The sequence below is a fragment of the Petaurus breviceps genome, unplaced genomic scaffold, assembly GCF_028583685.1.
Source record: "Petaurus breviceps papuanus isolate PSGF00001 unplaced genomic scaffold, PetGlider_PUasm1.0 126, whole genome shotgun sequence".
NCBI classification, from domain to species: domain Eukaryota; kingdom Metazoa; phylum Chordata; class Mammalia; order Diprotodontia; family Petauridae; genus Petaurus; species Petaurus breviceps.
This window is the reverse complement of record NW_027185655.1, coordinates 9485524-9500122: the sequence shown is the minus strand read 5'-3', so window position 1 is coordinate 9500122 and position 14599 is coordinate 9485524. Positions and strand designations below refer to the sequence as shown.

The 14599-nt window shown below is 40.5% G+C and overlaps 1 long non-coding RNA gene across 1 annotated transcript in view; it reads left to right on the top strand.

Annotated features, from left to right (window-relative positions):
* The first annotated feature begins 7485 nt into the window (after nucleotides 1–7485).
* LOC138164799 (uncharacterized) overlaps nucleotides 7486–14599 on the top strand; it is a 12986-nt gene continuing 5872 nt past the window's right edge. The window contains exon 1 of the long non-coding RNA XR_011169188.1: nucleotides 7486–7734. This is a non-coding gene — a long non-coding RNA (uncharacterized lncRNA). The remainder of the gene's footprint in view (nucleotides 7735–14599) is intronic.

Genomic DNA, 14599 nt, shown 5'->3' with positions numbered 1-14599 from the left:
AACCCCAATTGCTTAGGGGTGGCCAGGTGGCTCAGCAAGTAAGAGCACCGGCTCCAGTGTCAGGATGACCTGGATTAAATCCAGGCTCAGATACTCAGCACCACACCCAGAAATAACTGGCCGTGTAACCTTGAGCAAGTTACTTAACCCTGATTGCTTTAAAAAAAAAAAAAGAACATATGAAAGAAGATGCTATCCACCTCCAGAGAAAGAACTGATAAGTAGAAGTGTGGATATTGTGGATTTAAATATATATATATGTACACACTCATATACACACATATTTGCATCTAATGATAGCCATCTCCAAGGAAGAGTAGGGAGAGGAAACATAAAAAATTCACAGCAGAGAAATAAAAGAAAATTTAGAACAAATCATGGAAAGCAGAGTAGCTTTGAAAACATGTAGTTTTTTTTAAAGGGCAGAGCCAAGATGGTGGAGTAAACACAGGGAATCACTTGAGATTTCCCCCAAACCCTTTCAAATGTAAAAAACAACCTGTAAAAAATGACTGTAAACAAACTCTAGAACAGCAGAACCCACAAAATGATGGAGTGAAAAGTAGCTCCAGCCCAAGACAGCCTGGAAGGGTGACAGGAAGGGTCTGTCATCCCATGCTGGGAGCAGAGGTCAGTCCAGCATGGGCCACACCAGTATAGACTGGGTGGAGCAGGGCTCAGGGCACTGAATCACTGGCAGCTGGGGCAGTCTCCAGACTTCTCAACCCACAAACACCAAAGTCGATGTAGAAAGTCAGTAGGAGGGCTCTCTCGGACCTGGGGGAGAGAGGAGCCTGGTCTATTCCCAGCCCTGGGGTGGTGGTGGTAGGTGGAGGTGGGGGCAGCAGCTGAGGCTGTTTCCAGAGCTCTCCATTCTCAGACAGCAGTGGGGGAATCAAGCAGCCTATCACAGGGCGACTACAGGGTTCTCTTTGCTGGTGCTAAGGCAGGATTCTCTTTCTTTGACCAGCTTGGATCTGGGTGGCAGTCCTGGGGTGAGGAGGAGTGCTGGTGGGCAGAGCTTGTGGTGTAGTGGAGAGAGAATCTTTCTCACAGTTCCAAGGCAGAAAGGAGTGCTTGTGGTCACCCACAGACCAGAGCACAGGTCAGGAGAAGAGTAAATACCTCTCCTTAAGGGGGTCCCTAATAAAAATTTACCCAGAAAATAAGACCTGAGGTTTTGGGGACTGAATGTGATTCCTGCTACTAATTTTGATCTTCATCAAGAAGCATAGCATTCAGCACAGAGCACGTGATGGTGCTGATGTACTCTGCCCAGTTCAGATATCTAGAACTAGGTGTTCTAATGGAATAGATCAAAATGACCATCTAGATCTGCCTTATCTGAATATCTCAAGGACATCTCCTTTGTAAGGAAACACAGAGAACCTGTTTTATTGCTTGATCTGTTACTTTGAGAAATAACCTTTTTTAATGTGCCAACTCTGAAAAGGCACAGAAACATGCTCTAATGGACTTGTTTCTGCTGTATCCTAACAGAGGATGAGAGCTATATTTCATCCAAACATGAATAATCCTTTCTCCCAAGAGTGCTTGAGACCCTTCTTCATTTCCCTCTTCTAAGATATTTCACTAAAGCCTGCTCATTTCTCTTTTCTTATGATGTGGCTTCTCATATGCATGCAATTGTAGAAATACATGGAAGTGTTCATGATTGCCTTCAAAGTGCTCTTTGGAAAGAGTGGTTTTCCCAGACATGGAGGTGTAAACAATAAACTTTGAACAAAGTAAAAAAAAAATGCCTCTCCCTAGATCATACCACCTTGGAAGGACTGAAAAACTAAAATCCCCATTTTAGAGATGAAGAAACTAATATAAACAGAGGTGAAGTGACTTGCTCAGGGTCTAAGGCTAGATCTGAACTCAGGTTTTCCAAGCAGTTTATTTACTGTGCCACTTACCTGTCCCTACCCTCCCCAGTCAGTCCTTTTCCCCACCTCACTATTCTCAGACACACAAGTCTTTCTGTGAGGATTTGAGAGACTTTTGGAATGATTTCCCCTAGATTAGGATTTACTAACCTTTTCAGCATCTAAATCTTTTTGAGAGTCTGGCAAAGACTATGGTTCCCTTCTCAGACTAATGTGTTCAAGTTCATATAATAAAATATATAGGATTACTAAGGAAGTCAATTATATTGAAATCCTGTTATCAAAATATTTAAAATCAAGAACCCTAGATTAAAATACCCTTGCCTTAGGATGAGGATCAAAGATTTTTTTTCTTTTTTGGAGGGGAGGGCAGGGCAATTGGGGTTAAGTGACTTGCCCAAGGTCACACACCTACTAAGTGTTAAGTGTCTGAGGCCGCATTTGAACTCAGGTCCTCCTGACTCCAGGGCTGGTGCTCTATTCACTGCACCACCTAGCCACCCCAAGGGTCAAAGCTTTTCAACAGAAGGATTTGGGGAGGGAGGAGTGAACAGAAGCCCTATGCCTAAATTAGCATCATTTCTAGGGTGAGGGGTGAAGTTGCTTATGTTTTCTTTTTTTAATTTCTAGAAACTCTAGAATTTCTAAAAATTCCATGGCATGGGAAGGAGACTACCAAACGTATAAGAAGCCATTAGGCAACTAAGTTGTGATTATGCCATAGGACTTTTTATAACTTCAGAGAGATACTTCTATTACTATTAACTCAATAATTTTTCATCTAGACTTAGATGAACTGATGCTAAGTGAAGTAAGTGGAACCAGGGGAATATTGTACACAGTAACAGCAACACTGTACAATCACCAACTATAATAGACTTAGTTCTTCTCAGCAATAGTGATCCAAGGCAATTCCAAAAGACCCATAATGGAAAATGCTATCCACATCCAGAGAAAGAACTATGGAGTCTGAATGCAGATAAAAGTATGACATTTTCTTTCTTTTTTAAAAAAATTATATATTTTTAGTTTTCAACATTCACTTTTATAAGATTTTGAGTTCTAAATATTCCCCCCTCCCTTCCTTTCCCCTTTCCCAAGACAACAAGCAATCCAATACAAGCTATACATGTACAATCATCTTAAACATATTTCCACATTAGTCATGTGATAGAAGAATCAGAACAAAAGGGGAAAACCACAAGAAAGAAAGAACAAAAAACGAAAAAAGAAGTATACCATTTTCTCTTTGTCGTTGTTTCTTTCTAGGGGCTTTTCCCTTTTGTTCTGCTTCTTCTTTCACAACATGACTAATGTGGAAATGTATTTAATATGATTGTACATGTATAACCTATATCACATTGCTTGCCATCTTGGGGAGAAGGGAGGAGAGAGAGAGAAAATAAAATTTGGAATTAAAAATCTTATAAAAGTAAATGTTGAAAACTATCTTTACATGCAATTGGGAAAAATAAAAAAGTGGCAACATAAATTAAAAATTAAAGAATTATAATAATTTTTCATCAATTCATTAATTATTCATTAATAAACATTCACCAAGAGCCAGGCACCATGTTGGGCACTGGGGATGCAAGTACAAAGAATGAAACAATCCCCATTCACAGTAAGTTTACATTCTAATGGTGTAGACAAGTGAGACAAGCCAGCAAGGAAAGAAGTAACCTTGCATTTGGTGGAACTGATTGGAAGACTCCCTATTTGGGTCTCAGTTACAGTAACTGATCAGACTGTATATGTGGAAATGGATATTATGAACTCTTGGAAGCCAATATCTGTCTGGGTGCTTATAGTAGCTTCAAGGCTATTTATTGTGGGTAAGGATAAAAGGAAGTCCTTAGAGTATCATGTGTAGTTAATATTAAATAATGTAAGATTTTGGGGTTGTGTGTGAAAGAGATTTCCTCCCTAATAAGGGAGATGAAAGAGGCTAGAATACTCCATTATACAAATTCCATTTTAATTACTCTGTGTAACCAGTGAAGAAGGTAAATGGTACCTGGAGATTAACAGAAAACTACTGGGAGTTGAATTATTCCAAATAATGCAGTCATTCCTGAACTTATCAACATGGTGGACCAGATAACAGAGGCCCCAGGTTAGCATTATGGGGTCATTGATCTCACTGTGGATGCTTTCTCCTCCATCCTCGAGGCTAAGACCAGTTAGGACAAGTTTGCTTTTATCTGAGGAGTTCAGTATGCTCTCATCGTCCTTCCTCAAGGTTTCTGGAGCTCCCTTTCCTATTCCCATAGTTTAGTGGGCAGAAATTTGAAAGAGGTCCCACTTCCTGAGGACAGAGACAAATACCACTATATTGACAATGACATAAATGCATGGTTAGCGAAAGCCTCAGATTGTATGGTGGCTTGTATGAGAGAAGAAACATGGAAGAGTAACCCCACTAAAAAATCAGGATTGGAACACTGCATTAAGTTTTTAAAAGGGATGCATTAAACAGGGAGAATCCAGATGATTCTAGATGCATCAACAAACATTTGATACTCGCTTCCCCACAGACCAAGAAGAAAGTTCAATAGGTTATTGACCTCTTTAGATTTAGAGAACTCACCTTCCACATCTGGGCATTTTAGTGCTTCCTGGTTATCAGGTTATTCACAAATACACCCCTTTTATAAAAAAGTGGGGACTAAGACAGGATGAAGCTTTGGAAGATTTACTGTCCAGCAGTAAAAAAGGCCCCTTGGGTCTTCATATCATCCCATAGGATCTACATTCCAGGAAGTCTGTTCATCAGGACCAGCCGAATGGAACCTTTGGCAGGCACCAAGATATGGTCAAATTAAATGAGCTTTGGATTTCTAGAGCCATGAATTCCCCAAAGGAGTCATTACGTGTTTGAGAAACAACTGCTTTCATATTATTGGGCTATGGTTACCAATGAACAGAAGACACAAAAACACCATGATTGCCCTTCATCCAGAAGTCTCCCATATGAGTTGAGTAATGCAAGATGGGTCCCCTAACAAGATGAGGAGGTCACAAGAGACCTCCATTGTCACAAAGAGCATCCAAGATGATGTTTAGTTTGGCCTTCCAGGCATTAGTGACATTCTTGAATAATTTGTGATGTTGTGGGAGGTTAAAACTTCCAGTTCTGTTCCCATTCAATATATAATACATATTATATATAATATGCCCCCTCTCTGCTCCTTATTTTTTTTATTCTGAACTTTGGCAGCAAAGAAATGAGCATTTCAAAATACACAGCAGAACATACACATGCACACACTTATACACATACACACACATGACTATATATAGAACCATGAATTTCCATTTCATGCCACTTACATTTTAAAATAGATGTATCTACCTATCCATCTATGTATTTATCTATCTATCTAACAAATTCTATTTTCAAAAATGTCCTTTTTGTCTATACTTCCTTCTAACCTTCCTTATATGGTTTTTAAAATTGTTTCAGTAACCTTTTTTTGGGCATCACTATTACTGTAATCCTTAACCTTAATTCCCTGCCCTCAATTAAAACACAGAATATTGTATTTCTTTTTTATCTTGTAACAAATAAACATAGTCAAACAAAATGAATACACAAAATGGCCATGGTCAGAAATCTCTCTTTCCTCCTTGAGTCCACCACTTCTCTGCCAGGAGGTGGGTAACATACTTTATCACTGGTCCTTTGGAGACATGGTTGGTCCATTAATCAGTTCTTGAGACTTTCAAAGTTGTTTTTCTGTACAATGTAGTGGTTTTTATAGAAACTGACTCTGTTCACTTCACTCTGTATCAATATATACTGTTCAGGATTGTCTGAAATAATAATAGTATTACACTCATGTAGCACAATTTGTTTAATCATTCCCCAACTGACAGACACACCTTAGATTTCTTTTCCTGTCTTTTATCCCTTCTTATTCCCCTCTTCAGAATCAAGAAGTTTGTTTTGCTTGTGACTTTTCTCTCCCTCTTAACCTTCCCCTGCTCCACCCACGCTTACTTTCTTTTTGAGTATGATGTATTTCTTTTTTTTTTTTTTTGCTTTTTGGAGGGGGGAAGACAGGGCAATTGGGATTAAGTGACTTGCCCATGGTCACACGGCTAGTAAGTGTTAAGTGTCTGAGGCCAGATTTGAACTCAGGTCCTCCTAACTCCAGAGTCAGTGCTCTATTTACTGTACCACCTAGCCGCCCCAAGTATGATGTATTTCTACACTGAACTGTTTATGTCTGTTCTACCCACTTTGTCCATTTTGGATGACCAACCTTCAGCTGATGCCTGCTCCCCTAGACCCTTCTTTCTATGTTCTTTTCATACAACCCAATTATGAAAAATAGCAAGTTATACCCTCACTTTTTCCTCCTTTCCACATTAGTGTATTCCATTTATCCTTCCTTCTCTTTCCCTTCTTCAAACAGGAACAAAACTCCTCCACCTTCAGGTTCTCTGTTGTTCTGATTTAACTCTTTCCATGAACACTTTCCATTGTTCAGTTATGTCCAATTCTTCATGTCCCCATTTGGGGTTTTCTTGGCAAGGATACCGGAATGGTTTGCCATTTCTTTCTCCAGCTCATTTTATAGGTGAGGAAACTGAAGCAAACAGGGTTAAGTGACTTGCCCAAGGTCACACAGCTAGTAAGTGTCTGAGGTCAGATTTGAACTCAGGGATGTGTCTTCCTGACTCCAGGTATATCACTCTATCCACTCACTGCACCACCTACCTGCCCAGCTCCCTCAATATCCTTTTTTTAAATTTATTTTTGGAGAGTAAGTGGGGTTAAGTGACTTGCCCAAGGTCACATGGCTAGTTGTTTTTGTGTGTGTTAAGTGTCTGAGGCTGGATTTTATCTGAGGTCCTCCTGACTCCGGGGCCAGTGCTCTATTCACTGCAACACCCAGCCACCCCAATTTTTTTTGTTTTTTTTTTTCCCTCAATACCCTTTTGAAAACATGAGGGTACTGAAGGATCATTTCTTTCTTCTCTATCTATTAGAATGTTAGTGCTACATTACCATACAGTTCTTTCCAATTGCTTGAATACATTGATCTTTCTAGTTTTCTCTGGACTCGTGTTTGTATCTCAAAGTTTTTACTTAGCTCTGGTCTTTTCCTCTGAAATGCTTGATAGTTCTCCCTTCCATTAAAGTGCATTTATCTTGCACTAGCTAATAATGGTTACTATATGCTAGTATATAGCTAGGATAGTACTTTAAGGACTTCAAGGCATTTTTAAAAATATCATCTCACTTTTATCCCCATATGTCGTTCATCTTTCATTTTCTAAGAGGATTAATGGCATGATGGGGTCATGTCTTGACTTGCACATGAATTGGATTTAAGTGGGGCAGAGTTAAGTCAGCCTCATTCTTTCTTCCAGAGTCATCAAAGTCCAGTGACATGATGCAAGTCCAGACAACTGGCGATGGCCCAGGATGCAGTGGATGACCTTGATGTCTTTGACGTCTGTCCAGACTCTAAGTGCCTTCTTCTTTCCTTTCTTCCTTCCCTCTCATTCCTTCCTTTCTGTACCAGCCTGAATAATGACCAAGAAATCTAATTATAAACTATAATGACTTTTTACACTTCAGACCTTCCCAAAAGTCAGCCATAAACTCAAGGAAAATAGAAGGGGCCACCAACACCTGCTTCAGCTGCCTTCATGGCTGGTGGAACAAAGTCCACTTGTTCTGCCAGGGGAGTCTTCACACGCTTGGGGTAGACATCCCCTGACTCACTGACTGCCCGTGGGTTACCTTCAGCCTGCTTTAGCCTGTCTGCCCAGGAGGTTTTTACAGGAGTGTGGCCGCAGCTCATGCTGCACCTTATGGGAGCTACAGGTGAGTGTTGAATGCCAAGTGGGCCCTGAAAAGGGCTCAGAAACCCTCCCACCAGAGGTGCTAGTGCCCCTTGACCATTCCATAGACCCTACCCTCACAACAGCCCTAGGGGGTGGGTGCTGTCATAATCTCCACTTTACTGGTGAATGAACCAAGGCAGACAGAACCTAACTGATCTGCTCAGGGTCACATAAGCTAGAAAGTGTCAGAGGCTGGATGTAAGCTCAGGTTTAATCTTGACTTCTGACTCAGTGCTCTCTGCACTGCACCACCTGCAGAATTATATTCAGTTTTGTAAGGCACATTATTCTTGCTTGTGAGCCTGCCTCTTTTTCCTTATTCATGGGAGAAACCACCAGGTCTTTCTTGTGTCCTTCCGATTATAGGCCCTTGTTACTTTGACTAGTGTTTTTCCTGGGTACTTAAAAGGATTTTTTTCCTTGACCTTGGATTTTGGTGGTGACTTTTCCTTCTGGGGTTCCTTTCAGGTGACTGGAAGTTTGTTTGTAACTTTCTCCCTCAGTTCTTCATAGATCTGAGTTTTAATTTATGATAAATTGAATATAGTGTCCAGGCTTTTTCAGGGAGTACAAAGATCCTTCTTTTTTCTTTTTGGAGGGCAATTGGGGTTGTGACTTGCCCAAAGTTACATGGCTAGTAAGTGTGTCAAGTGTCTGAGACTGGATTTGAACTCAGGTCCTCCTGACTCCAGGGGCAGTGCTCCTCTGTACCACCTAGCTGCCCCCCCCTTTTTTTTTGGAATCCAAAGATTCTTAAATTAGTTCTCCTAGACCTGTTTTCTAGGTTAAAAAATCTTGTTGATAGTCACTGGCCCTGGATTCAGGAGGACCTGAGTTCAAATCCAGTCTCAGACACATGATACTTACTAGCTATGTTACCCTGGGCAAGTCAGTTAACCCTGATTGCCTCACCAAAAAACAAAAACAAAAACAAAATCTTCTGTTTCATTTCTTCTACTATTCACGTATTTCTTTGGGAAAACCAAATTTTTTCCCTTGGGTCTCTGCTTATGGTTACTATGCAGTTACTTTCTTCTTCTAGGCTGGATGCTAGGGCATCTCTAGAACTGCAATGATTCTTATGCTGGTCTCTATCTTCTTTAATTTATACATTTCTCCATCTGTACTTCATAAATGTGGTCTTTGTGCAAGGCTCTACCCCCTGCTGCCCTTATAGGTGAGGTAGCTCTGCTTGGTCTTGACCTGGGTCACACTGGCTTCTGTGCTAACCTCTACTTCATGGGACTAGGCATTCCTAGACCTTTAAGCTACAGAGTACTTGCTTTTTAGTGCCCGCTATGGTGTCTTGGGATGGAAGGCTAACTCTGGGACCTTGACACTCCTGGAGACTTGAGCTGCCCAGACTGTGTGCTACAGCTCCCAGGGCTTCCAAGGTCCTCTCTGTGGGATTCCCACTTCCCCGGGAACTCTCTTGGTCCCCCTGGATTTGCTGCCTCTAAACACAGAGAACTGAAGGCTTCACTTGTCTGTCCTTGGTCATGCCGGAAGGTTGAAGGCTTAATTGTCCTTGACTGTGATGATTTTGTTGGTGGCCCCTTCTCCTATTTTCTTTGAGTTTATAGCTGACTTTTGGGAAGGTCTGAAGTGTAAAAAGTCATTATAGTTTATAATTAGATTTCTTGGTCATTATTCAGGCTGGTACAGGAAGGAAGGAAGGAGGGAAGGAAGGAAGGAAGGAAGGAAGGAAGGAAGGAAGGAAGGAAGGAAGGAAGGAAGGAAGGAAGGAAGGAAGGAAGGAAGGAAGGAAGGAAGGAAGGAAGGAAGAAAGGAAGGAAGGAAGGAAGGAAGGAAAGAAAGAAAATTACCAGAATTGGTAGAGAAGTAGTAATAATGATGATGATGATGATAAAATAAATTAAAAATCAAATGACCGGAGGAGCCAAGATGGTGGCCTAGAAGCAGGAAAACTCCATATGCCCCCTCCATAACCACTTCAAATACCTATAAAAATGACTCTAAACAAAATTCAGGGCTACAGAACCCACAAAGTGACAGAGATAAACAAACTTCCCACTGAAGACAGCCTGGCAGGCTGGCAGGAAAGGGCCAGCACAGGGCTCTGGGAGCTGAGCCCAGTCCCGTATAAGCCCCTGGTTTTAGCCCCAGGGCGGCCCAACCAGCCTCCCCCTGGAGGGACCCTGGGAGAGTGGATCACCAGCAGCTGTGGTGGTTTCAAGACATATCAACCCATAAATTCCAAAGACAAAGTGAGAGGTCAGTGGACTTTGGGAACAAGGGGGCTGGGAGTGCAGTCCGGCCTCTGCCCCCGGGAGGGAGAAGCAGCTGAGGTGCAGCGGCTGTGCAGCTGCCACCATGTGGCTGCTTCAGAGCTCTTGGCCTACAGAGTGTAGGGGAACCAAGTGACCAGTCTGGGGGGTAATTGCTCTTGCTTTAACCTGCTTGGATCTGGATTGCGGTCTAGGGTGGAGGTCCTGGGGTGTGTGAGCAGTGTGCCAGAGCCAGTGGAGGCTTCTGAGAGGGCAACCAACTAATAAGCTCCGGCAGCTATGAAAACCCCAGTGATTTGGGACAAAGCTCTCCTCTCTGGAAGCAGAGTTCTACTGTGGCAAAAAGCTCAAAAGTCAAGTAATTGAGTGGCAACATGAGCAAACAAAGGAAGCAAAGCAAGCACAACCATCTGACTTTGGAGTTCTTTTTTGGGGACAAAAAGAATCAAGGCATGGAATAGGAGGAAGACATCAAAGTCAGAACTCCTGCATCAAAAGCCTCCAAGAAAAATATGAATATGAATTGGTTACAGGCCATGGAGGAGCTCAAGGAGAATTTTGAAAATCAAGTGAGAGAAGTGGAGGAAAAATTGGGAAGAGAAATGAAAATGATGCAAGAAAATCAGGAAAAGAGAGTCAACAACCTGACTGAAGAAAATAACACCTTAAAAAATAGACTAACTCAGATGGCAAAGGAGGCCCAAAAAGGCAATGAGGAGAAGAATGCCTTAAAAAGCTGAATTGTCCAGATGTAAAAAGAATCTCAAAAGCTCAATGAGGAGCATCATTGCTTCAGAATTAGATTGGAGCAAATGGAAGCTAATGACTTTATGAGAAATCAAGATGCTGTTAAACAGATCCAAACAAATGAAAGAATAGAAGGCAATGTGAAATATCTCACTGGGAAAACCACTGACCTGGAAAATAGATCCAGGAGAGACAATTTTAAAATTTTTGAACTACCTGAAAGCCATGATCAAAAAAAGAACCTAGAAATCATCCTTCAAGAAATTCTCAAGGAAAATTGCCCTGATGTTTTAGAAACAGAGGGCAAAATAGAGGTTGAAAGAATCTCCTGATTACCTCTTGAAAAAGATCCCAAAAAGAAAACTTCTAGGAATATTATAGCCAGGTTCCAGAATTCTCAGATCAAAGAGAAAATATTACAAGCAGCCAGGAAGAAACAATTTGAATATTGTGGAAACACAATCAGGATAACACAGAATCTGGCAGCTTCACATTGATGGATCGAAGGGCTTGGAATATGATATTCCAGAGGTCAAAGGAGCTGGGATTAAAACCAAGAATCACCTACCCAGCAAAACTGAGTATCATGTTTCAGGGGAAAATATGGTCATTCGATGATATAGAGGACTTTCAAGCATTCTTGATGAAAAAAACAGAGTTGAATAGAAAATTTGTCATTCAGATACAAGAAGCAAGAGAAGCATGAGAAGGTAAAAAGAGAAAAGACATCATAAGGAACTTTATCAAAGTTGAACTACTTACATTACTACATGGAAAAACGATAATTGTAACTGATGAAACTCTTTTAAGTATGAGAACAGTTGAAGGGAATATAAATGTGTATATATATGTATATATACACATACACTTATATATGTGTGTATATACATACATATGTCTATATAGGAGGGTATATGAATACATATGTGAGTGTGTGTATATATGTTTACAGGTATACATAGACAGAGGGCCCAGGACCAGTTGAACAGGAAGGGATGATACTTAAAAGGTAAAATTGAGAGGTGAGAGAGGAATATAATGAGAGGAGATGGGGAGAGACAGAATGGGGTAAACTATCTCACATAGAAGAGGCAAGGGAAAATGGTTACAATGGAGGGGAAGAACAGGAAGGCAAAAGGGAATGGGTTAACCTTACTCTCATTGAATTTGGCTTAGGGAAGGAATGACTTATACACTAAATAGGGTATCTCACCCTACAGGAGAGTAGGGGGGAAGGGGATAAGAGGGGGGGGGATGATGGAGGGGAGGGCAGGTTGGGGTGGAGGGAATTTGGAAGCACACACTTTTGAAAAGGGAGAAGGTCAAAGAAGAGAATAGAACAAGTGGGGGCAGGATAGGATGGAGGGTTGGGGTGGCTAGGTGGCGCAGTGAATAGAGCACTGGCCCTGGAGCCAGGAGGACCTGAGTTCAAATCCAGCCTCAGACACATAACACAAAAAAACTAGCTATGTGACCTTGGGCAAGTCACTTTATCCCAATTGCCCTCCAAAAAGAAAAAAAAAACCAAGACAAGGACAGGATGGAGGGAAATATAGTCAATCTTTCACAATATATCCACTATGGAAATGTTTTGTGTAGCTACACATATACAAGATACACATATACAATATATACACATATACAATTCACATACTGAATTGCTTATCTTCCCAGTAAGGGTGGGTGACAAGGGAAGATGGGAAAGAATCTGGAATTCAAAGTTTTAAAATAAAATATTTTATATATATATATATATATATATTTTTTTTTTACATGCAACTGGGAAATAAGATATACAGGCACTGGGGTATTGAGATTCATCTTGACCTACTGGAAAGTTGGAGGGGGGATGGGGGAGGATATAGGAGAGGGCACATTGGGGGAGGGGGCATACAGAGGGATAACTATTTTGGGGTGGTGGGTAGGGAAAGACGGGAAGAAAATTTGTAACTCAAAATCTTGTGGAAATGAATGATGTAAACTAAGAATAAACATAAAATTTAATCAAAAAAATTTAGGTCAAAAAAATATCAAATGACCTTTGTAGTACTGTGTTTTCCCTACACCTGAAAAATCCTACATCTGAAAAATCAAGGTAATATTGAGAGAACTCAGCGACCATTTCTAAAGAAAGATCACCACCTGCTGGTTATCTTAATGCCTAAATACTTGTTAAAAGGCCACATAATATTAATTGGCCAGTTGTTCCAAATGTCAATTAAGTTTTTATCCATGCCAATTGCTTTTTAATTTTTGAAAGAGAAATCTTATTTTTCAAAAGGGATATTACATTTGTTTCATGCTATATTTAACTTATAAAACTGAACACACAGCTTCCAAATTAGTGCCTACTTCTTACTTAATGTATGAATTTGATTTCGCAGAATTCTAACTTCACTGCCCTTTAAACATTATTTAGCCCAATTTTTGCTTGCATCAACAATGAAAAAACAGAACCAGTGTGGTGAATTCATTTGCCCAAATCACAGCAAGCCAATGGTGGAGCTGAAGCTAGAAAGTGTATTCTGCTCATACTTTAAGCCCACACTTCTGCAACCCCCATATCACAATGCTTATCTCAACCCCCTCACTTTTGAGATTAGGCTCAGAAATATTGTTACTGCTTGCCAAGAGCTATGCAGCTAGTTAGGGGCAGAGGACATGAGAATTTATGGTTGTCTTCTGACGCATGGTCTATCTACCCTGCTTTCTCGGGTACATAATTGGCTGCAGAGGCCAAAACACAAAGAAATTTGCAATGCTAAAATTGATTTCCAAAAACCATAATAGCATACAAATAAACTAGTTATTTGGCATAAAGATGATAAGCTTTTTTTTATAACAGTGGGGGGTGAGGAAGAGCTCATCTGAGTGATTACAAATTTAAAATGTATATCATGCAATCTTAGATAACTGACATGCTTGCTCAGGTTTTACTTTTGTTACCAAACAACATGAATGTGTAATTTTATTTTCCCCAGTAAAACACAATAATTTCATAAGATTTTTTTTTAACCTATAAGCAAGTTTGGGATGATTTACTATTCCTGCACAAGCATACCAACATAAAAATGAAAGAAGTTTTATCTAGTAAATGAGATGGTCTTGGCATAGTGAGTGAATAGAAAGCTAGCCTGGAAACCAGGAAAACTTGGATTACAGTCCCACTTCTGACACATATAGGCTATATGACCCCTTGCAACTCACTTAGCCTCTCAGTGTTCTAAGCAACTCTTAACACTATAAATTGATAACCTACATTGGTAAAGGGAGTTTCCTCACTTGAGAGTCCCTGTGAAATCCCATAGGTTCCCAAAGTGGGCAATATTCCCCCCTGGGGGTACTGAAATGATCGGGGGGGAGTGGTGGTGGTGGTGGTAGTAGCTTCAGGTGCAACTGGGGGGGGGTTGAATAAAAAAAGGGGGCAGTGGAAGCATAAGGAAAGAAGGGAAGAAAAAATTTTAAAACCATTCGTATGTGCTTCATCTGTTGTGTAACAGAGTTAAAGCCATAGTGTTTACATTATTTTCCAAATAAACACACAAAATGCAAGTTATAACTGATCAGTGGTCAATTCTGCCAACAGGTCTTAACAGGCAAGTGTTGGCAGGCAAGCATGTTGTGCATTGTCAGGAAGTCCAACATGTATCAGCAGGAGTATGTACATATAATGACTTGTTTACAATATGACACTATACAGTTACATGATGCAATATTGTGTTATCAAAATTTCGATGCAGAAAAAATCCCACAAATTTACAATAAAGTACTGAATTTGAGATGTCATTTAAGACAGACAGACAGATAGATAGATAGATAGATAGATAGATAGATAGATAGATAGATAGA